At 35.7% G+C, this 25298-nt stretch overlaps 2 long non-coding RNA genes across 2 annotated transcripts in view; one reads left to right on the forward strand and one right to left on the reverse strand.

The window, feature by feature from the left end:
- LOC105487784 (uncharacterized) overlaps positions 1–8483 on the forward strand; it is a 48142-nt gene extending 39659 nt beyond the window's left edge. Inside the window, exon 6 of the long non-coding RNA XR_011621392.1 lies at positions 8417–8483. This is a non-coding gene — a long non-coding RNA (uncharacterized lncRNA). The remainder of the gene's footprint in view (positions 1–8416) is intronic.
- Positions 1–17889, reverse strand: part of LOC105487783 (uncharacterized) — a 48685-nt gene extending 30796 nt beyond the window's left edge. Inside the window, exon 1 of the long non-coding RNA XR_011621393.1 lies at positions 17577–17889. This is a non-coding gene — a long non-coding RNA (uncharacterized lncRNA). The remainder of the gene's footprint in view (positions 1–17576) is intronic.
- Between the last annotated feature and the right edge of the window lie 7409 nt (positions 17890–25298).

Below are 25298 nucleotides of genomic sequence, written 5' to 3' on the forward strand. Positions count from 1 at the left end.
GTATTATACAAAATTCAGTAACATTTCTGTACATTAATAATGTCAAAGCTGGCAGCCAAATTGAGAATGTAACCCTATCCACAATAGTCACAAAAGGAATAAAACACCTAGGAATACAGCTAACCAGGGAGGTGAAAGATCTGGACAATTAGAATTATGAAGCACTGCAACAAAATCAAATACAGACTAATGGAATTACATCAAGCTAAATAGCTTCTTCACAGCAAAATAAACAATCAGCCTAGTGAAAGGCACCTAAGGAATGGGAAAAAATATATGCAAATTATCAATTTGGTGAGGGAATAATAACCATCATATGTAAGCAATTTTCAAACAACTCAGCAGCAAAAAAACAAATAATTGGATTTTTTAAATTGACCAATGATCTGAATAGACATTTCACAAAAAAAGATATGCAAAGGGCCAACAGGTATATGAAAAAATGCCCAACATCACTAATTATTAGGGAAATACAAATCAAAACCCCACTGAGATACCATTTCACTCTGGTTAACATGACTATTATCAAAAAGCCCCAAAATTATCAAAGGCTGGCAAGAATGTGGAGAAACGATAACTCCAGTACACTGTTGGTAGGAAGGTAAATTAGTACAATCACTATAAAAAAACAGTGTGAAGTTTCATCAGAAAAATAAAAATAGATCTATCACATGATCTACCAATCCTATTGCTGGGTATATATCCAAATGAAATGAAATCAGTATATTGAAGAGATACCTGCACTCCCATGTTTACTGAAGCACTCATCATAGTAACCAAGTTTGGAGGCCACATAAATGGCCATAAACAGATGAATGGATAAAGAAATATGGCATATGTACCCAGTGGAATATTATTCACCCATGGAAAAGAATAAAATTCTGACATTTGCAGCAACATGGATGGAACTGCAGGACATTATGGTCAGTGAAATGGCAGGCATAGAAAGACAAATATTGGAGTCTCTCACTCATTTATGGGAAGTAAAAAAGTTGATCTCAATGGCAGAGAGTAGAATGATTATTACAAGAGCCTAAGAGGGGTAGTTCAGAGAGGGGTGATAAAGAGAGGTTGGCTAATGGGTACAAAAATAGATCGAATAAACAAATTCTAGTGTTCAGTAGCAAAGCAGAGTGACAAAAGCTAACAAAAATTTACTGGGTATTACAAAAGAGTTGGAAGAGAAGATGTGGAATGTTTCCAACACAAAGAAATGATAAATGCTTGAGGTGATGGATATTCCAATGATCCTGATTGGTCATTACTCATTGTATGTGTGTATCAAAATATCATATGTGCTCCATAAATATGTACAATTATGTATCCATAAAAATATGAATGAGTAAAAATAGACAAATATCTTGTACAAAATTTAAGTAATTTATGTGGATATTTCTCCCTTGGGAAGGTCAAAGGAAATTCCCACACTCTAAGTGTGGGTAGTGAACAGCAATATCCTTCCAAAATTTATAGGATGGGCAGGGCAAGAGGAAAGTAACTTTATAGTGAAGAAAACTGAAAAACACTGTCTCCAGCCAGCTGCTCAAGGCCCTAATCAATAGTGATAAGACATGTTGGTAATATGTACTCTTTGTATGATGTGATGAAAATGGTACTTAACCTCTGTGATTTTCCTCTTAAAACCCATAACCCAACCCTAATCATGAGAAAAACATCAGACAAATCCTAGTTGAGGAACACATTATAAATTATCTGACTCATACTCTTTAAAACTGTGTAAGTCGTCAAAAACAAGAAAAATGTGAAACAATCCCATGGTCAAGAGGTGCCTAAGGAAACATAAAAGCTAAATGCAATACGATATCACAGATGGGAATTTGGAACACACAGACATTAGGTAAATACTAAGAAAATCTGAAAAATGTGTTGACATTGCTTAATAATACTACATCAATATTGGTTTATAAATTGTAAAAAATATGCTATACATTTGTAAGATGTTAATGATAGGGGAAGCTAGGTGTGTATGTATGACAACTCTCTGTACTATCTTCAAATTTTCTGTAATCTTAAGCTGTTCTAAAATAAAACTTACTAAATTTTAAAAAGTTATTCCAGTAATTATGTGCTATGTTGGTAATGATAATAATAAGCAATAAGACTTATTATGTGCCTAGCACATGCAAGCAATACCATAATACATATAATTACCATAACTAACCCATAAATGAGATCTTAATAATTCAATTTTATGGATAAGGAAACTGGAGCTCAGATAAGTTAAATACCTTGACCAAGGTTAGAGCAATTAAATCGCAAAGCCAAAACTCAAGTCCAGTTGGTCTGTCTGTCTCTAGGAGCTAGGCTCTTAATTACCTTACTATTCTATCTCTTGAACATGTTAATTTAATATTTCAATATTTCAATGTTCGGTTGAGTTTGAAAACATTGATGTGAAATGTATTAGGAAACCCAGGAAACTGGGTACTCTGAGAGACATTTGATAGAACAATCAGTGCCATTCCAGCAAACTCTGGGTTTTGTTCTGTTTTTTTAAAAATGTGCTATACTCCTTTTTTTTCCAACTCTGCCTACATTTTTTAAACCACATTCCTCAATTCCTGATCCTTTCCTTCCCTTTTCATTTCTCTGCTTCACTTTTGTCTGCTTAAACTTCACATAACTGACATTTTCCTTATTTTAAATTTTTCTTATTTTTAAATAAATACAGTATAAATATAGTTGATACATCTCAGTGGCATGTTGTTAATCTCTTTGGTGTCCCCAAAGAGTCAACATAGAATTAGGCAAAATAACTGTGGAATTTCTGTTTGATGAATTATGCAGTTCTGCATTCTCAAACTCTTTTTCACTCATAGCGTCCACATCTTCTGCATATCCACATTGCCAGTATTTTTTATTTTTAGTTGATACATAATGTTTGTACATACTTATAGGGTACCTGTAATATTTTGTTACATGCATAGAATGTCTAATGATCAAGTCAGGATAAATAGGATATCCACGACTGTGAGCATTTATCATTTCTAGGTGTTGAGAATATTTCAAGTCCTCACTTCTAGCTATTTTGAAATGTATAGTACATTGTTAACAATAGTCGCTCTACTCTTGAACAAGCATACACTTAGAATAAATAAGTTATAATGTCCTATGGCAGTCTTTATTGATTAAACCATTTAGGCATTTTATTCTATTAAAAATTAAAATAATCTGTTTGTATGCAAATGAAAATGTGGAGCATGAAAAAATTCTAACTTATCCTAAGGTCACAAAAAGTGATGACAGAATATTCATTCAAATGATTTGGCATATATTTTTAATGCTTTCATGTTTACACAATTTAAGAAATAGACTTAGTTTCAAAAAAGTTAATAAGACAGTCTACTAGAATTTATGGTCATGTTTGCAAAGTAACCCCATAAAGTTCTTTAGGTCAATTTTGGTAGAAAAAAATTGTTCTACCTATTATATTACTAAATTGTCTCAGCACCATCCTGAGACAAATACATAACAATATATAATATATAATCCATTCATATTTCCAATGCATATATATTGCCAATATAACCTCTGTGTCACTTATCATTGTTATATATTTCCTTTATAGGTTATATAATATAATCTTTGTGCTGTTTCACAATAATTTTCCAGAGTTATATGGCTACCAGATTGGCCACAGGATAGTCACCTTAGTGTTGTAAACTCTATGTTTAGCCAATTTTTGTACAGTAGTTTGGATGGGTTATTGTCAAGGTGATGCAGCTTTTAAGGTAATCAAATAAGCTCTAACTTTAAATTTTTTTCACATTAAAATATTATTATTATTATTATTATTATTTTTGAGATGGAGTCTTGCTCTATTGCCCAGACTGGAGTGTAATGGCACCATCTTGGCTCATTTCAACCTCTGCCTCCCGGATTCAAGCAATTCTCCTGCCTCAGTCTCCTGAGGAGCTGGGATTACAGGTGCCCACCACCACACCTGGCTAATTTTTTTTTATTTTTAGTAGAGACGGGTTTTCGCCATGTTGCCAAGGCTGGTCTTGAACTCCTGATCTCAGGTGATCTGCCTGCCTTGGCCTACCAAAGGCTGGGATTACAGGCTAAAATATTATTTTTAAAGTAAATAATTACATGATATTTGAAATATATATTATATATTATATCTACTCAACTTTGAAAAAGGCTACAGATCACCAATGAACTAAGCTGAAAGGAATTATCATCAGCCCTTTTCCTCTCTCTCTCTTTCTCTTTTGCTTTTCCTCCCTCTCTAACCTAGATTTGCAAATGTCAGCAAATAGGACAGAGCTCGTTATGAAGGCCATGCTGCCAATGTAATCAGTCCAATTAGATCGTTCCCACCAACAAAGTCTTTCAAATAACAACATCCTGTATGAAAATCAATGTAAGAATCACCAAGTAATCATTGAATACCTAGTAGAAATAGCTATAAATACATGAGGTTATCTTCCTTCTGATGATCTGAAAGGAAAGAATAATTACTGACAACTCAAGCCTACATTTATGGGCTGTAACTTCAGCAGAGATGCAAACCGATAGCTTCTCAGCAGGGAATTTCATGAGCTGTGCTCATGTTTCAGAGATGAGTGCATATCTTTATCACTGTTTAATAGAGTTTAATAGTGTTTAAACCTGTTATGGCATGTAGTCTGGTGAAATGAAGCAGTTAAAAGTATATTGAATAGAAAAATAGTTCTCCTGGATATGTCTGTCCCAGATATATTGTCTGTGGAATTCGTCTCGTCATACCTTTAGTTAGAATTGTACATATCAAAATGGACAATCCAAAGAAGGCCTGTGCAATTCTGCAAGTGGACTGCTTTTCATAAAGATTTTCAGGGCTCATCTACTATGACTCACATTACTTTAGTTACTCTGGAAATCATTGCAACCATTTTCTTTTCTTTCGTCTTTCAGGTTGCTGCACACTTGCACATACATTTTTTTTTCTCAGTCACTTTCTCGTATCTTTTCATTTACAAAAAAAAAAAATCATTCTTTTGTTTACTTCTCCTTTTGTATGCATTGCATTCTGCTGGAACCTATACCATAACACCTTTAATTGTTCATCTACAGAAGCAGGCATTTCTGTTGCCATCCCAGCATTCTTTCTTCTTTCTTGAGCATTAGACAAATTTTCATTTGGTTATTAATTTCTATAGAGCTCTGTTCAGGTGGGCCAAAGAGAAAGTTTCACATCTCACTATTCTGTTCCATGCATTGAGCATTATTTGACTGGTAACAAATCGTAGTCCTCTACATCCAACTGCTAGTTGAAGGATGGGCATATTATGCAAGCCTATTGAATTGCAGTTATGCTCAGAAATTTTAGAGAAATAGTTAAAACATTGAACCCGTCTCTATGATAGTTTTTTTTTAATTTTTTATTTTATTTATTTATTTATTTATTTTTGAGACAGAGTCTTGCAATGTCACCCAGGCTGGATTGCAGTGGCATGATCTCGGCTCACTGCAACCTCCGCCTCCTGAGTTCAAGCAATTCTCCGTCTCAGCCTCTCAAGTAACTGGGATTACAGTGCCTGCCACCACACCTGGTTAATTTTTGTGTTTTTAGTACAGACGGGGTTTCATCATCTTGGTCAGGCTGTTCTTGAACTCCTGACCTCATGATCCACCCGCCTCAGCCTCTGAAATTGCTGGGATTAGTGATACCACCTCATGCCTAGGAATGAAGAAAAATATAAGCAGTAATAATATTTCAGAGAAATGAAGTAAGAATATTTTCTAATTAGCCTCCAATTCAGTCATGCCTATACTGCCCTTAATCTCAGACTCCGTTATTATATAAGACAGCAAAATCACTTTTAATTTTAAGCCATTTTAGGATGTGACTTATTTCTCTTAAAAATCAAAGATATCAACATTTAAATTTTTAGATTTTTAACATCTTTAACTTTAAATGAAATAATAAGCCCTGTCTTATTTACTGTGTAAAGATTTGAGATAATATTTGTATATTTGCTTTGTAAACAATGAAATACTATGGAAAAGTAAAGCATTATTATTAACCTGTAAAATAAATATATTTGCCATTACATTATTTGCCCTCAACACTAGATTTTTAGATACTAAGCATAGCTTCCTCTGATTCAAACATTTATAAATGCCTCAGCATTAACAGTGCTTGTAAATTGTACAACATTTTATTCTCTTCATTGCAAATATATGAACACCTGAGACTCAGAAAGACTACGCTGCTTTCCCAAACTCACACTATTATGAGGTAGAATTTTGTGTAAAATACCAGTCTTCCACACTTTGAAATTAATGATCTTGACTGGGCTGACTCCTCTTGGGATATATTTTTTTCACCTCATTGTGACAACTGTTAGTGACTAGCTACCTAGTGTAGAATCTATTTTGGTATACAACATGTACCCTAGCTTCAGTTATCAGCTTGGACTTTCCACCGGAAGCCGAAACTGGCAATACACTCTGACTTTTAGATCCATACTAGAGTCTGAGCTTGTTGATCTATGGTCTGGGCTTTTGAGAGTTGCCCCAACTGATATCAGAAACCCTAACCAGCAAGCCTTGCTCATATTCCTAGAAATATTTCAAAGAGTGTTCTTCCACGTGTAGGTTATTTCAAATACATTACTGGATGTCTTGTGAAACTAATCCATTTTTACTGACGTGACTGGGAAATTAAACCATAAAAAGCCTACGCAAAAGACCATATATAGTTTTAAAAAGAAAAGCATAAGAAAAATGGCAGCAAGAGCTTCCCAAAACTTATCTTTATAAATTTAAAATGTTGGTCTAAAATCAAAATCTATAATTTAATCATTCTAAACAGAAATAAAACTTTAGTAAATTAAAGATACATATTGACAAAATCCTTACACCCAGTGGAGTACCAGCAGTTAGCAGCATGCATGAGAATTAGGGGTGGAGATCAGCCAGGCATCCTCAATGACAGCATTCTCAGAACTCACAAGACCAAGCATCTGAAGATATGCTTGACTACAACAGTCTTTAGGTCAGAGAACTTGTTCATCTTGTGTCATAAGGAAAGTGTTATTTTTCCACCTCATACAAATTTCAGTGATAAGGGTTGCCAAGGCAAGCAGTACACTAGAGAATGAAATGGGAGAAATTGAGGACATCTTTGTAAGCCAATTCCTTAGATAAAATGAAGATTATTATAAAAAACGGAAGGAAGATCCCAGAGAGAAAGAGAGAAGATGAAACAAAACCGCTTGAACCTGGGAGGTGGAGGTTGCAGTGAGCCGAGATCGTACCACTGCACTGTAGCCTGGGTGACAGAGTGAGACTCCATCTCAAAAAAAAAAAAAAAAAAAAAAAAAAAGTGGGGGCCAGAAAAAGAAATAGAAGCCACTGTTGAATTGTTAATAAATGGAAGAAATTAATACAAGAAAGACAGGGAAAAGACCCAAGGGCGTTAAAACTAAACAATAGTTACCGAACCTCTTTACAAAGCCCATTCAAGAGTCTATCTTATTTTTCTTATTTTTCTTATCTTTCTGCCATTTTTCTTATCCTACTCCTTTTAAAACTATATCTACCTGATCTTTGTGTAGACTTTTTATGACTGAATTTCCCAATCATGTCAGTGAAAAAGGATTAGTTTCACAAGCTATCCAATAATGTATTGGAAATAATCTAGGTGTGGAAGACCAATCTTTGAAATATTTCTAGGCATATGACCAAGTCTTACTGGTTAGGGCTTCTGACATCAATTGGCACAACTCTCAAAAGCCCAGACCATAGATTAATAAGCTCAGACTCTAGGATAGCATTTCTTCTCATTGGGAGTTAATCTGGCCACTCTTGGTCATGGAGCTGGCAGTTAGCCTATTTAATGATAAATCATAGGGTTTCTGTCCTTCAGGAATTCACAGACAGGTGGAAACAAATCTAAACAAGGAAATTATACTAAAATGAGATGAAAGTATGCATTGTATTCACAGCGACCACTTGAGTATCTATATCTACCTAAATCTTCAAGGATGTATTTCTCCAAGTGGCCTGCATAGCACATTTTCTTATGTCTTTATATATTTCCACATGCGTGAAACATGCTACCAATGCTTGCTGAATACAAATTCATGACCACAGTTCTCTACATTTTAATGCATAGCTAAGCCAATTAGAAATCCAAAGGAGGCTTGAAATGGGATCAATCTGCATCTTGCAACTATCAAAGCAAATTAATGGGATATGATTTCCTAGAACTTAACAATTGGCATGTATACTTTTTCAAAGATAAAACATAAAATATAGTGAGAGGTCAATTTCCCTCATGGTATTATGTCCATGTAGAATTCTAAAATGTTACATATTATTAATAGTCTTTTAACATAAAATATTTTTATGATATTATGATTACTGGTTTTAAGATATTTATTTTTTTCTTCTCTGATAGAGTGCAAGAAGGAAGCCGTCTTTTCCGGTGTTGCTTACTTATATCTGTCAAATGCCAGAACAACACTTAGAGCAAGGCAGACACTCAATATTTATTGTTAAATAAAATAATACATTAATTTGAGGGTAGCATCATGACAATTAATAAAGAAGGAGAAAACAAAGTGTGCTGATACACATACACACACACGCTCCTCATTAAGGGGAAGATATGGTTCAATTTCATTTTTTCAACTATAGATTATAAAAGTAAAATTTGGTTGATGGTATTTAGAGACTAGAAAGAACAGTTTAGCCTTTTTCTTATTTTATATTTCTTGAACACGAATGTAAAAAACATTTATATTATTTGGAAATCCTATTTAATTTTACTATGATTACTTTTCCTAGTTCTACTTTTGCCTACTGCAACTCCCAACTCCTTGTCATTTTTATCATTATGTACATTAGAGTCATACCACTACAAATTAGCAACAAAGAGAGCACATTCCATTTTATTCAGCTGCTGATGTATAAAATTTAAACTCCTTAGCAGGACATTTCAGATCTTTCCTAATTTACTTTCAACCTTACATTTAAATATATCTAATACTAGCATAAAGAAAAATACCATTAATATTCCATAAATAGATTACATATTCTACATTATAAATGTATGTTGCATATGGTGGTCTCTGTCTCTTTATCTCACACCATATCCCTTTGCAGACATATATTTTTTTCCATTACAGTTGACTAAGGAATTGTTCTAATTAATTATTTTTACAGATACTCACTTAACATTGAGTGTTGTGCAATACAAACTTCCTGCTCTTAAATAGTGACTTTTTTTTTCCTTTTTTGGGGGGGGGCTTAGTAAAGAAAACAAATAATACTTTCTCCTTATGCTATCAGCTATTAAGTGAGCCCTAACGGGATGCTAGGCAATTCATCAGAGCCATTGGGCTTTTCTTAGTACATTTTTTTTTTTTTTTTTTTTGAGACGGAGTCTCGCTCTGTTGCCCAGGCTGGGGTGCAGTGGCCGGATCTCAGCTCACTGCAAGCTCCGCCTCCCGGGTTCACGCCATTCTCCTGCCTCAGCCTCCCGAGTAGCTGGGACTACAGGCGCCCACCACCTCGCCCGGCTAGATTTTTGTATTTTTTTTGTAGAGACGGGGTTTCACTGTGTTAGCCAGGATGGTCTCGATCTCCTGACCTTGTGATCCGCCCTTCTCGGCCTCCCAAAGTGCTGGGATTACAGGCTTGAGCCACCGCGCCCGGCCGGTACAGTTTAAGAGGTGACAAAGGTAACATATATCTGCAACCAACATAATTTTAAGCAAATATATTGCAATTCAGAGTAGATGCTCACCAGAACGATACTGGACAGATCATAATCCAAAGTGTGAGGATGTCTTCTTGCCTAAATTTACCTACAAAATTTAGCCAAGCATCTCTACAAATTAATGAATCATTGGCATGATGATGATGATGAGAATGATAATAATTATCATTTACCGAGCACTTATATGCCCAGTGCCATTTTTAAAATAATAGTCTCATAACACTTGCCCCATCATTCTGAGGTAGGTGTTATTTTATTTTCATCTTCATTTTTTGAATGAGGGACCTAAATTTAAGAAGATTAAATAATAAAGGCAAACATTTGCTGTGTATGTATTGTGTGACAGATTATACGCTAAGTACTTTACATGGACAAATATCTTATCTAAACCTAATAACAGCTCCATAAAGTAAGTTCCATGTTAATCCCCATTTATAAATGAAGAAATATAGACATGCAAAGGGAACTTGCACAAGATCACATACCTAGTATTAGAGTAAGACTCAAATCCATTTGTGTGCTACTGTTGAAACTTAGCTATTAATGACTTCATATTGCCTTTCTTGGATTTGTTTTCTGTATGCCAAATAGACTGTGATGTCAAATAGAACTGGCTTTGAATCTTGGTTCTTAAATCATGCAGCTGTCATTTTAATGTCCCTGAGACCCAGTTTCTTCTATACAATTAAATAGCAATAATAGCTACCTTATAGGGTTGTTTAAGGGTTAAATGTAACACTGATATGTATAACATTTAGCTCAGGGTTTGGTACATACTAAATACTCCATAAAGAATAGTTACTATTATTATTTTTAAGATTTAGAACAAAAATAATCATTTACCTTAATAAATTACTTAAGGTAAATATTAAAACATGATCAATACTGTGCATAAAATGACAATAATAATCGTATCATAAAAGGAAATACAATTTTAGAAAGATAGTAAATTGTCTTACATCTGTATAGCGCTGTGGAGTATGTACATGGGTGTTGTACAAATTTTCCACTTAATCCTAATTATTTTCCTTGGATTGAGTAAAGCAGTCTGCGCTTCCTCTGCCACACACGTGAAACAGAGGTTCTGAGTGATTATCCAAAGCAAAAAAATGACTAGCGGTTGAGCTGGGACTCTTCCAAATAGTTCTCTCAATAAAAATCCACAATTCTCTCTATATCAGGTACAGTGTAAAGAATACACACAAGCCTACTAGTTTTATGTATAGTTGAATTTCTAAGTACAAAATCATTTTACATACTTATGTATTAGTTTCACAATATAAAAACTTACTATGTATACAAATGCCAGTTCTCATCAAGAAACAGACTGTGTAGCACTCATACAATTTTACAAACACTTATTCTAAAAGTCGTATTCACTGCTACTTAAGAGAATAAATCAGACACTATCATACAGGAAGAAGAAAAATATAAACATTTAATATAGGAGAGGTCTTTGAAAAGTACTATGGTTAGAGGAAGTTGATTTTCTTCCCTTCATCTAAGTCAAAGCCATTGAAAATAACTTGCATCTGAAGAGAAAAAATGATGCATATTAAAAAGCGTAAGTGTATTCATTTTTAGGAAATAAGAGCTATCTTCCTTAAACAGACATTGTTACATGGAATAATAAATCAAAATCAGCTAGGTAGATATTTATACTTTAAAATATGATGCTTAGTTTTAGTTTCTGTATGTGAAAATGTTAAGTATTATTCCAGGACATGATTTTGAAAGTTTCAGATTTTTAAAAAATCAAAAATTAAAAAGAGACATGCTGAATTGTGTAAGTTACTTTTTGATTCTGGATATCAGATCTTTGTTTGATGCATAGTTTGTGAGGTTGTTACAAACCTGTAAGTTGTCAGTTTACTCCATTGATAGTTTCTTTTGCTGTGCAAAATATCTTCGGTTTAATTAGGTCGCACTTTTCAATGTTTGTTTTTGTTGCACTTGCTGCTGAGGATTTAGTCATAAATCCTTTGCCAAGGCTGATATCCAGAATGGTATTTTCTAGGTTTTCTTCTAGAACTTTTATGGTTTGAGGTCTTATGTATAAATATTTAATCCACCTTGAATTAATTTTTGTATATGGTGAAAGGTAAAAATCCAATTTAATTCTTCTTCATATGGCTAACCAGTAATCCCAGTACCATTTATTGAATGGGGAGTCCTTCCCCATTGCTTTTTACAATTTGAGAAACAAAAAACAAATGATCACCTTAAAAAGTGAACCAAAGACATGAACAGATACGTCTCAGAATAAGACACATAAGCAGCCAACAAACAGGAAAAAACGCTCACTAAAGCGTTTTTGGTGACTTCTCTAAATCACTAATCATCAGAGAAGTGCAAATCAAAACCACAATCAGACACTATCTCACGCCAGTCAGAATAGCTATTATTAAAACGGCAAAAAATAACAGACACTGGAGAGGTTGCATAGAAATGGAAATGCTTATACACTGTTGATAGGAATCTAAATTAATTCAACCATGGTGAAAAGCAATTTGGAGATTTCTCAAGGGTCTTAGAACTACTATGTGACACAGGAATTCCGTTACTGGGTATATACCTAAAGGAAAATTAACAGTTCTACCAAAAAGATACATGAACTTGCATATTCATTGCAGCACTATCCATAATAGCAAAGACATGTAATCAGAATACATGGACTGGATAAAAAAATGTGGTACATATACACTGTAGAATACTGTCCAGCTATCAAAAAGAACAAATGATGTTCTTTGCAACAACAAAGATGCAGCTGGAGGCCATTACTCTGGGGAAATTAACTCAGGAGAAGGAACCAAATACCACATGTTCTCACTTATAAGTGGGAGTCAAACAATGGGGTACACATGGACATAAAGAAGGGAGTATACACTGGGGACTACTAAAGGGGGTACCAAAAAAATGAGGGAAGAACTGAAAAACTGCCTCTTGACTACTATGCTTGCTACCCAGGTAATGAGATCATTTGTACCCTGAACCTCTGCATCATGCAATATACATGTAACATATATGTAACATATTTGTCACATATATGTAACAAGCCTGCACATGTACTGCCATAATCTAAAATAAAAGTTGACCTTATATTTAAAAAAGATATGCTATTTACCAAACCAAAACAAATGAACAAACATCCTCTCCCACCAGGCTCTGTGAAATAGGAAATGTTAACATTTAGCAACTTCTGAATCCCAGCACTGAGGAAAGGTAGAAAATGGTGGTAACACATAAAAAAGTAGGTACATTGGTAGTAACTAAAAATAAAAAAGAAAAAAAAGAAGTAGCACAAAAATACCTACTAAGTGTGTCATATTCTGCTTTTACTTTTTATTACATCAGGCTCATAGAACACATTGAAAAATCCCACATGACATTTTCTTCTCATTGCCACCTAATCTTTTCCAAACATTCATGCCTTTCTGGTATTCACTCTGAGATTACTCAGCCTCTCACTCAGTACCAAAAATAGAGATCTTTAATAAGAAATTCCTCTACTCTTTCTACGATGTTTCTCTCTTCACTCAAACCTTTTCCCTTCCTTTTTATTTCAGAATAATTCTGTTGATCCCATTCACTCAAAGCTCCTCTCGGCTTAAAAAAAAAAAAAAATCTTATTGCTTTTACATATAATTTTTTTATTTTTTCCTGAGTTTTGTGCATCCTAATGTTATGCTCAAATCTCCTTCATGAAAAAAACATGTTTTTACTCCTTCTTATTGCCCTTTCAAGGAACCCTGTGAGCTTGGACACTGCAGCATGATGAAATGATCAAAAGATAATTCTCTAGATATTCTGGACTATGTAATAGTTACTGATCACTTAATACATGTTGGGCATAGGGCTACATATTTTCAACTACTTATTAAGTTCTCAGAAATCATTATGTTTTTCTAATGTTTAAGTCTTAAATTGAATTTCTAAATTGAATACATTTTAAATTTGCATTTCTTACAAATGTATGCTTGGAAATAAACATGCTAGTCTAAAAACAAGGCTAAATAGGATTAGTATGTCAAAATTTTATTCTGTATCATTTTGATTTTTTCTACCTTAATTGGACTTAGATAAAAAGTTTGAAATGTCCTTGCAGATAAACATATGACATAACAATAAAAACAATTACAATAACAATAATTGGTATCCTTGGACTCCTGAACAAGAAAGAAAGGAAATCTAGAATATAGCTAATGGATTAATAGAAGACTCATTGATCCAGAAACAAAAAGCCTCCATGAGGTCTCAGAAAAACTGACAGCTAGAAAAATATGTGATCAGATAATAAAGTGTTGTAGTATAAAACTTTATCCATGGTTCATTTTTGGATTATGACAAAGTTCTAGGTGTAGTCATGAAGTATATGAAGGCGTATGTGGGCATGAAACTAAAGTCATTGGAGATGAAGAAGAGAGACAATTATAATACATGTGGATTCAATTATTATGAATTTCCAAAGACACTATTATAGCCCAGGATCATGGCTCCAAGGACAGCCATGAAGTCAGTGACAAAACCTTTGGTGAATAACTTAGAGTGATTGTAGCAACGAATGAATGTATTGAAACCAGATCATTTGAATTCAACAGTGTTTTTATCTAAGAATAAAGGATTAATAATTTGGAATGGTAATTATAACAAGGGAAGATATCCTTATTCCTGTTCTTGAAGGTTTTGTTCTTATCATCAATGCGTGGTGGCTAGAAGATCAACATAGTTTTTCAGGGACCACAGGGGAGGCCATGTATTCTGTGGAGACCAGGATTTATTTAAGAAAAGAAAATAATGGGCAGAAAGAGTATTCATTGTAGTTAATTGCAGTGGAGCTAATTAATAGATCAAAGAGTCCAGATTTGGCAGAGAGGGCAGCAATAGGAGTGTTGAGTTAAAGGAATATTGGATACCATTTCAAAGAGAATATTTTATTAAACTGACTTCACGGCCCAAGGTAGTGAGTTGACAGAAACAAGAGGTGTGTTGGAATTATCTGCTGTCAAGATACTTACAGGGACTCTGGGCAAAGGTCCATTCAAACTGGTAGTAACACAGCCGGAAGTTTTGTGCTGTTTGATGGTAAACAATGTTTTATGCTTGTTGCCAGTCACAATTATCATTTTGTTTATATTTTCACCTACATGTTTTGCTGGAAAAATTGTGAATTTCCTATTTACTTGTCTTCCAAGGAGAAAGACAATTATTCCAAAAAGGAAAAGGGAACAGAGAACAATGATTAAGTCCCTTAAATAATTTTTGTATCTATAAGAGATTCTTTATAAAGCAAGTGGAACTTTATTTTTCTTTATTTTTACAATTGGAACTGTATTTTCTTTATTATTTTGATACTTCTATATCTATTTTCCCATATTATTTTCTACTATTTCTGTAAATCACCCAGAAGCAGCTTATATTTTTGTGACTCTAAGCTACACGTTTCTTATTATTGAATATTATCCTTCATCTGACTTTTTCTGATAAAGCTAAATTGAACTGATATGACAAAAAAACACACTTCTTACTGGAAATATTAATTATTCACAGACAGCATTCCAGTATCATGCACCAAATGAATAAAGAAAAATATCTCTAATTCTGCACAAGGTAATTTTGGGGAAACCAACATTCACAGTATTAGTCATGCTGATAGTCAGAACTATGAGCAGTTTTAAAGGACAGATATTCTTCTTTCTTCAGTGCTGTTTAATGATTTCTCATAGGCGTCCTTATAAGGCCGTAGAGGTTAGAGTGGGACAGACATGGGCTTTTCAGTCAAGCCGTCTTGAATCTGCTTAACTCATTGATTGGCATTTATTGGTGGTATTGGCTGTTTAATTTCAGAGCCTCCACTGTTAATACTACACTATATTGCTTCTCATAGAATCAACTCACTTGGCAATGATGAGAAATAAATGAAATATTTATCTTTTCTATGCTTTTCATTTATTTTATAGTATAGGACAATGAAGCAATTTTTTCAGGGTCCTGAAGCTATCAGGTGGTAGAACTGAGATTAAAAAACAAATAAGCCAAAACCAAAACAAAGAAAAAACACTGTCTTAACTTCATATCCAGTGCAATGTCTAATATAACATATATTTTCTCATGCTGGAGAGCATGTTTTAATGTATAATTGTTTTACTTAAGAAAAAAAATCAATGAGGTCTATAATCATTCTGTTTTGAGTCCTGGAGTTTTTGTTTGTTTGTTTGTTTGTTTGTTTTCACAGTAGAAGAAACTAGTGGTCTTGAGAATGGTATTGTGCTTATACTGCAATCTCATGGTAATTATATGTATATTGCAAATATAATTTTTCTCTATTTTTTATTTCACATAGTTTTAACTAATATACAGAAATCACAGAGGTACATTATTGCTAAGATATAAAGATCATCTGTTGAAATGATTAATTATTAATGTATTCACATGCTAGCTAATTAAAAATATTTAGTGTAAGTGTATATATTAGGGTTCTCTAGAGGGACAGAACTAATGGAATACATATACATGTATATGTGTATATATAAATATATGTATATGAATTTATTAAGTATTAACTCACACAACCACGAGGTCCCACAATAGCTCGTCTGCAGGCTGAGGAGCAAGGGGAGACAGTCCAAGTTCCAAAACTAAAGAATTTGGAGTTCAATGTTTGAGGGCAGAAAGCATCCAGCACAGGAGAAAGATATAGGCTGGGAAGCTAAGCCAGTCTCTCTTTTCATATTATATTCTAGCTGTGTTGGTGGCTGATTAGACTGTGCCCACCCAGATTAAGGGTGGGTCTGCCTTTCCCAGCCCTCTGACTCAGATGTTAATCTCCTTTGGCAACACCCTCACAGACTCGCCAAAGATTCAGGACTTTGTATCCTTCAATCCGATCAAGTTGACACTCAGTAATAACCATCACAAGTCCACCCCTTGTCAACTTGAACCCATACACATCTCCTGAGATCAGACATAATCTTCAAATAAAGACAATTAATAAGGTTGTAATTATTCCGAAAGTAATACAACTATATTTCATACAACCGGAAACACACCAATTCCCAACCCAAATACTATTAGGTAAAGTTAACAATACATAAATGCTGATACGAAGTGAATAAATCTTATATTGCATGATAAAGAAGAAAGGAAATAAAATGAAGACTTTTTTTTAGTAAAAGTGTATACATGCACAGACTTTTCTTTTTTTTTTTTCTTTTTTGAGACGGGAGTCTCGCTCTGTGGCCCAGGCTGGAGTGCAGGCGCGATCTCGGCTCACTACAAGCTCCGCCCCCCGGGTTCACGCCATTCTCCTGCCTCAGCCTCCCTTGTAGCTGGGACTACAGGTGCCCGCCACCATGCCTGGCTAATTTTTTTTTTTTTTTTTGTATTTTTAGTAGAGACGGGGTTTCACCGTGTTAGCCAGGATGGTCTCAATCTGCTGACCTCGTGATCAGCCCATCTCGGCCTCCCAAAGTGCTGGGATCACAGGCGTGCCACACAGACATGTTTTTAACAAAATAAGGAGGAAATACTCATGACGATTACAGTCCTCATTTCTGCAGCTGATCACGTGGTCGTAGTTGGTATTGATGACTACCTTCTTCTACTACCCATTCTATATTCCTTGTGCCTTCAACAAGCACCTTAGCAGGTCGTGTTTTTTGTTTTTTGTTTTGTTTTTCCTGGTGGAGTGTCCCAAACCTTCATTCCTGGAAGGTCTGGTCATTTGTGGTCCTGCCTGGATTGGACTATTGTAGTTTCCCAATGACCTTAATCACAGGGCATGGTAATACTAACAGATGCCCTAATGGATCTCCTGTATTCCCTGCACACTCTTCCTTACCTTTATTGTGGAGTAGTAGACTGATTTCATCTTGATAATCCGGGTCAATCATGCCAGCCAAGTAACTCCTTTCTTAACCTGTTGACTTAAAAGTAAGAGAAGTCCTAAGTGTCCAGGTGGCAATCTTAACTTCTAGTTGAATGGAATTGTTGTGTCTCCCGGCGGCAGTATTTCTCCCTCTGGAACTAAGACCTCTAAGCCAGCAGAATATAATGTCATGGGAACAGGACGCAAAAATTTTGCCAGTGGATCTCTAGGGGTGATGCTGAGTGGTGCCAGTTCCACTTCCACCCCCTTGATTCCCGGACCCATGAATCTTGGCTATGAGGAAGCAGTACCATGTATCGACCTCTGATTCAGCACATACACAGCCTTCTGGAGCACTTTGCCCCAGCCCTGCAAAGTATTGTCACCTCGTTACCATTGTAATTGTGACTTCAAAGGGCATTCCAGCGTTCTGTCAATCTAGCTGCTTCAGGGTGAAGGGGAACAGGATAAGACCAGCAAATTCCATGAATATGAGCCCACTGCCGCACTTCTTTACCCTTAAGTGAGTGCCTTGGTCAAAGGCAATGCTGTGTGAAATACTATGACAGTGGATAAGGCATTCTGTGAAGCCATGGATGGTAGTCTTGGCAGAAGAATTGCATGCAGGATAAGTAAACCGATATCCAGAGTAAGTGTCTATTCCAGTGAGAACAAATCTCTGCCCTTTCCATGATGGAAAATGTCAAATATAATTAACCTGCCACTAAGTAGCCGGCTGATCACCTCAAGGAATAGTGCCATATCAAGGGCTCAGTGTTAGTCTCTACTGCTGGGAAATTGGGCACTCGGCAATGGTCACAGCCAGGTCAGCCCTGGTGAGTCCATGTTGCTGAGCCCATGCATAACCTCTATCCTTGCCGCCATGGCCACTTTGTTCATAGGCCCACTGGGATAAGACAGGGTGGCTGGGGAAAGGGGCTTAGTGGTGTCCACAGAACTGATCATTCTTTCCACTTGATTATAAACATCCTCCTCTGCTGAGGTGACCCCTTGGTGAGCACTCACATGGGAGACAAATAACTTCACAATTTTTGACCACTCAGAGAGGTCCATTCACACACCTCTTCCTCAAATTTCTTTATCACCAATTTTCCAATCATGCTTCCTCCAAGTTCCTGACCATCCAGCCAAACCATTATGTGAGGCCCATGAATCAGTATATAATCGCGTATCTGGCCATTTCTCCTTCCTTGCAAAGTGCACAACCTGGTGCACCGCTCGAAGTTCTGCCCACTGGGAAGATTTCCCTTCATAGCTATCCTTCAGGGATGTCCAAGAGAAAGGCTGTAGTGCTGCAGCTGTCCACTTTCGGGTGATGCCTGAATATTGTGAAGAACCTGTGAACCAGGCCCCAGTCTTCTCTTCCTCTGTCAACTGATCACGGGGAACTCCCCATGTAGCCATCGGTGCAGGCTGGGGAAGAAAAGGCAGAGTGGCAGGAGTGGAGGCCATGGGCATTTGAATCACTTCCTCATGTAACTTACTTGTGCCTTCAGGAACTGCTAGAACCTGATCACGCATATACCATTTTCACTTGATGATGGAATGCTGCTGTGCACAACCTACTTTATGGCTAGATGGGTCAAAAAGCACCCAGTTCATGATAGGCAGTTCATGTTGCATGGTGACTTGATGACCCATAGTCAAAGGTTTAGTTTCCACCAAAGCCCAGTAATGGGTCAAGAGTTGTCTCTCAAAAAAGAGAGTAGTTATCTGCAGAAGATGGTAGGTCCTTGCTCCAAAGTCATACAGGCCTCTGCTGTGATTCACCTATGAGGGCCTGTCAAAGGCTCCAAGCAACATCTGTTTTTCCATAATTTCAGCTCTTTTTTCTACAGGAGATAAGACTCTCACTACGGGCAATCTTAGCAGATTTGAGCCTCAATAATTTTAGGGACAGAATCCCCGAGTTCATCATTTTCTTTTATCACTTTGTCCACTAAACTTAGGAGCAACCAATCAACTTCATTACATTCCTTGGTTCCCCATATATGGTCAAAGGTATTATGTACAGAGTCACTAAACTCCTTGGCTCTCAGAAGCCATGAATCATGAGGGTCAAATGCATTTATTTTGCATAACTCTCTAAACAGTTCATGTCAAGGACTACCAGGGTACTCCATACTACTAGAAGTAGAGTCCTTAGCATTTTGGGGTCTAATCATGTTAAGCAACCAACTCCAGAAACCCTAAAACTAATGAAAGAACTCCATCCTTAATATTCTGTTCCTCTAGAACCATGCCTGGTACCAAAATCTATATTACTCTGGGTTCTCTAGAGAGATAGAACTAATGGAAAACATATATGTGTGTGTGTGTGTGTGTGTGTGTGTATGTATAAAGGGGAGTTTATTAAGTATTAACTTACATAATCACAAGGTCCCACAATAGGACATCTGTAGGCTGAGGAGCAAGGAGAGCCAGTCTGAGTTCCAAAACTGAAGAACTTGGAGTTCAATGCTCACGGGCAGGAAGCATCCAGCATGGGAGAAAGATGTAGGCTGGGAGGCTAGGCCAGTCTCTCTTTTCACATTTTTCTGCCTGCTTATATTCTAGCTGTGCTGGCAGCTGATTAGACTATGCCCACCCAGATTAAGGGTGAGTCTGCCTTTTCCAGCCCATTGACTCAAATGTTAATCTCTTTTGGCAACACCCTCACAGACATACCCAAGATCAATACTTTATATCCTTCAATCCAATCAAGTTGACACTCGGTATTAAGCATCAGAATGTATTTTCTTTATCCAAAACTACATTGAGTGCTAGGATAAGACACAAAATCTGATTTCAAAAATAAATTATTTTCTCAAATTTAATTTTGGATATATATATACATATATGCATCACTACGCATACATATACACATATATATAATCCATTACAAATATTTTTAACTCATGTAAGATCTAAATTCTTTTACTTTTCAAATTTCATACTCCTTATAAGAGTAGGAAATTGAAGTATTGCCAACGTCACCTCCTGGCTGGCTGCCTCTTTTCTTATAGTCCCACAAGCAGGGTTCATTGACCTGTCTCCTAGATACAGTTTCCCCAGATTCCAGCTTGTCTCATTTTCTCTACTATAACAATAACCTAAATTTACACTTTAATAAATATCCTTCAGAAATTGGATTAGGACAGGAATAGGAATTCTGGTACCAGAATACAATTAGCTACTGTATATCTTGAATTCCAAAGAGACACTTACTAAGTACAATCAGATAAATTTAAGACTCTATTATCATACAGTGGCAATCTCTTGAGTAACAGGCATATGTTCCTAAAGATGATATACTCATATTTTAAAGCGTTAATCATCTAAATGTTTCTGCGTTGGCTCATCTTCCATTAAATGCATCCTTGACTCTCCATCGAGAGGATACAAATTCTACTCAGTTCTATTTACTCTAGAGATATATTAAAAATATCTGAGGAGGGGGTACGGATCTCTGTTTTGAAATTTTGAACTCATGGGCTCACTTCCAACCATATTATTGTCACTTTGTGTCTGCTGAAGAAATTAATACTGTAAAGTTGTAGGACTTTTTAAAACGTAATTAATCTGTGAAATGTTCCTGTATACAAATACATTAACTAATTTCATGAAGTCTATCTGAAAACTTCATTTTTGACACCATTCCAAGACTCATTAATAGTGTACTCTCTTTAGTATATGAGCACCTGTAATGCTCAGCATTGTTTGTAGGATGTTTTATCCCACATCACGTTATTGCCAGTGAATATCTACTAAATTATTCTTCTCTCTAACTTGACATATTTTATTTTTAGCATTAACTATTTAACATGCAGTTCAATTGAAGTATTTTCAATTTTTGGAAGCTTATATGTGTGTATATATATACAAGTACATATAACAATAATATTTATCAAATATCAATAACACATTTGCATTAGAAAATCAGATAACATTATGTTCTTTTTATTTTTGTATTTTATAATTTTTACAAAACTGAAAGATGTACTAGTATACTAAGATTGCTATAAATGGACAAAGATTCATAAATATAAAACAACATTACCAACCACTCTCAGGTTTGCAAGATAAGGGAAATGTCCTCAAACAACAATAATAGTAGTAATATTAATAATACGATTTATGTTTTTACTAGTACTTTTCGATTCATAAAGACATTTGGAGAGGTATTATCAACATTTTATAGAAAAGGACCCTCATCCTGACCATGCTATGTGAGTACATAAAAAAATTGAACCCAGACATTCCAACTGTAAGTCGAGTGCATGTTTCATTATAATGAAAAAAACAACAGATGCTGGAGAGGATGTGGAGAAATAGAAATGCTTTTACACTGTTGATGGGAGTGTAAATTACTTCAACCACTGTGGAAGGTAGTGTGGTGTATCCTCAAGGATATGGAACTAGAAATACCATTTGACCCGGCAATCCCATTTCTGGGTATATATACCCAAAGTATTAGAAATCATTCTACTATAAAGATATATGCACACGTATATTTATTGTGGCACTGTTCACAATAGCAAAGACTTGGAATCAACCAAAATGCCCATCAATGACAGACTGGATAAAGAAAATGTGGCATATATATACCATGGGATACTATGCATCCATAAAAAAGGATGAGTTATTGTCCTTTGTAGGGACATGGATGAAGCTGGAAACCATTATTTGCAGCAAATTAACAGAAGAACAGAAAAGCATGTTCTCACTCACAAGTGGGAGTTGAACAATGAGAACACATGGACACAAGGAGGGGAACATCACACTCCAGGTCCTGTCATGGGTGGGGGGCTGGGGGAGGGATAGCATTACGAGAAATACCTAATGTAGATGACAGGTCGATGGGTACATCAAACCACCATGGCACGCGTATACCTATGTAACAAACCTGTACATTCTGCACATGTACCTCAGAACTTAAAGTATAATAAAAAAACATAGAGATTCAACCTCTGTCTTGCAACACAGCTAGGATCTGGGTAAACTGGAATTGGAAAGGGTAGAGTGGTGTGTGGGTTTCTGGGCAAGAGCTGGAACCAGAAAAGAAAAAGCTATGGGAAAAATAATAATAATATTCAAAGTCCAAATGATTTTCATTTATTTTAGTAACTTTTAGCATAAAGACCCTTACACTGAGGAAATTTGTACTACCTTTTTTTTTTAACTGAATGTATATTTATTGAATAAATGTAAGAAATAACATGAAGTGAAAAATCAAGAAGAATGTTAGATAGACAGATATATCTTAAAGGAGATACTTGAAAACATAATGGCTATTTTTTCTGTATGGTTAACAGTGACAATAATTTTGTTTACTTTTATTTTTGCTGATTTGCATTTTCATATTTTCTTTTTTTTTTAATTATACTTTAAGTCCTAGGGTACATGTGCATAATGTGCAGGTTACATATGTATACTTGTGCCATGTTGGTGTGCTGCACCCATCAACTCGTCAGCACCCATCAACTCGTCATTTACATCAGGTATAACTCCCAATGCAATCCCTCCCCTCTACCCCCTCCCCATGATAGGCCCCGGTGTGTGATGTTCCCCTTCCCGAGTCCAAGTGATCTCATTGTTCAGTTCCCACCTATGAGTGAGAACATGCAGTGTTTGGTTTTCTGTTCTTGTGATAGTTCACTGAGAATGATGGTTTCCAGCTGCATCCATGTCCCTACAAAGGACACAAACTCATCCTTTTTGATGGCTGCATAGTATTCCATGGTGTATATGTGCCACATTTTCTTAATCCAGTCTGTCACTGATGGACATCTGGGTTGATTCCAAGGCTTTGCTATTGTGAATAGTGCCACAATAAACATACGTGTGCATGTGTCTTTATAGCAGCATGATTTATAATCCTTTGGGTATATACCCAGTAATGGGATGGCTGGGTCATATGGTACTTCTAGTTCTAGATCCTTGAGGAATCGCCATACTTCATTGGTCTTGATCTCCTGGCCTCATGATCCATCGGCCTCGTGATCTGCCCGCCTCCGCCTCCCAGAGTGCTGGGATTACAGTGTGAGCCATCACGCCTGGCCAATTTGTTTCTTTAAAACTATCTGCTATTCTTACTTGCTCTTCAAAAAAGTCAGATATCTTTGTTTGGGAAAATTCAGTTACTGCTATGGTAACCCAGGACCAGGAAATTTTGTGATTTTTCTTTTTAAGCACACCATACATATTATTTATTCACAGCTATAACTGTAAATACCTAATACCTTCAGCTATTATCAAAAGGGTTTGCAAAGGGAATACTGGAAAACAGCATTTGTGTTTTCTGTTCCTTATTCAACATATATAGCCACCTGGTGTCAAGTGACTGAAAATAAATCTGCATAGTCTATCAATATGAAATGAAGACACAAGTTTGAAATTAAAACACACATTATGAACATTGTAATTTTAAATTTTGCGTTTCAAGTTTGAATGTTAAATTGCTGCAACTATAAAAGTGACTTATATTTTCATTTGAGAATGGTGCCTAATAACATTTAAAAAACAATACCTAGCTCTCTGGTTATTTTCTTCTCTAATGATCAGCCTTGTTGGCAATTACAACTTTTAGTAATAGAGAATTTTACAAATTAAAATAGTCCCAACCACTCCCTATCAATCAAATTTCTTTACACTTAGCAAGGCAGTCAATAATATATAATTTCTTATTTGACCAGAAACTACTAGAAAAAAAAAAGAATCTATTTTAGTGCATTAAAAAGTAGAACATTTAAATCATTTATTTCAATATTTTTACTCTTTATTTAACAAATATTTTATTGAACAGCTACAGGGCACTAGAGATACAACAAGCAACACAGAAAAATCTACTCTGATAAAGCTTATGTTTCTGAAATAGCCACAAGGGAAAAAAAGTCAAATATATGGGAAAATCAAGTAAAAATAAGCACTATGAAGAAAAATAAAGAATGAAAGAAAGACACAGAGAGAGAGAGATGCATATTGTGTGGCTAGTTAAATACAGTGGACAGGGAAGACACTATAAAGTGACATTTGAGCACATACTTGAAGAAGGGAGAGAATAAGACAAGGAGCTCTCTGGGGAAAGATTCCAGACAATAAAAGCCAAGGTACAGGGGTGGCTGACAAGCAGAGAGTAAGCAAAGGATTTGCAGAGGATAACATCAGACATATGGAGAAGAGCAATCAGGTAAGGACTAATAGAATGTTCTAGGGACTTTAGTTTTTAAGCTGTATGATATAGGGACATATCAGAGGATTCCAAATAGGTAAGTAGTGTACTATAGCAAATTTTAGAGCAAACTGCTGACTGCTGTGTTGTACATTGACCGTAGAGGGCAGATAAGGGGTAGTAGATTACTTCTGAGCCAAGTGGAAAATACCAGGCAAAATGATAAAAGCCACACTGGAATATGACTTGATAGGTGTTGATCTTCACCATCATTACAACTAAAAATGACAAGTAGACACACTGAAATTTTTTATTTGTTTTTGTTGTTGTTGTTGTTTTTGGTTTTTTTTTTTTTTTTTTTTTTTTGAGATGGAGTCTTGTTCTGTTGCCCAGGCTGGAGTTCAATGACATGATCTCGGCTCACGACAACCTCCACCTCCCGGGTTCAAGTGATTCTCCTGCCTCAGCCTCCCTAATAGCAGGGACAACAAGTGCACACCACCACACCCAGCTAATTTTTTGTA

The sequence above is a fragment of the Macaca nemestrina genome, chromosome 3, assembly GCF_043159975.1.
Source record: "Macaca nemestrina isolate mMacNem1 chromosome 3, mMacNem.hap1, whole genome shotgun sequence".
NCBI lineage: Eukaryota > Metazoa > Chordata > Mammalia > Primates > Cercopithecidae > Macaca > Macaca nemestrina.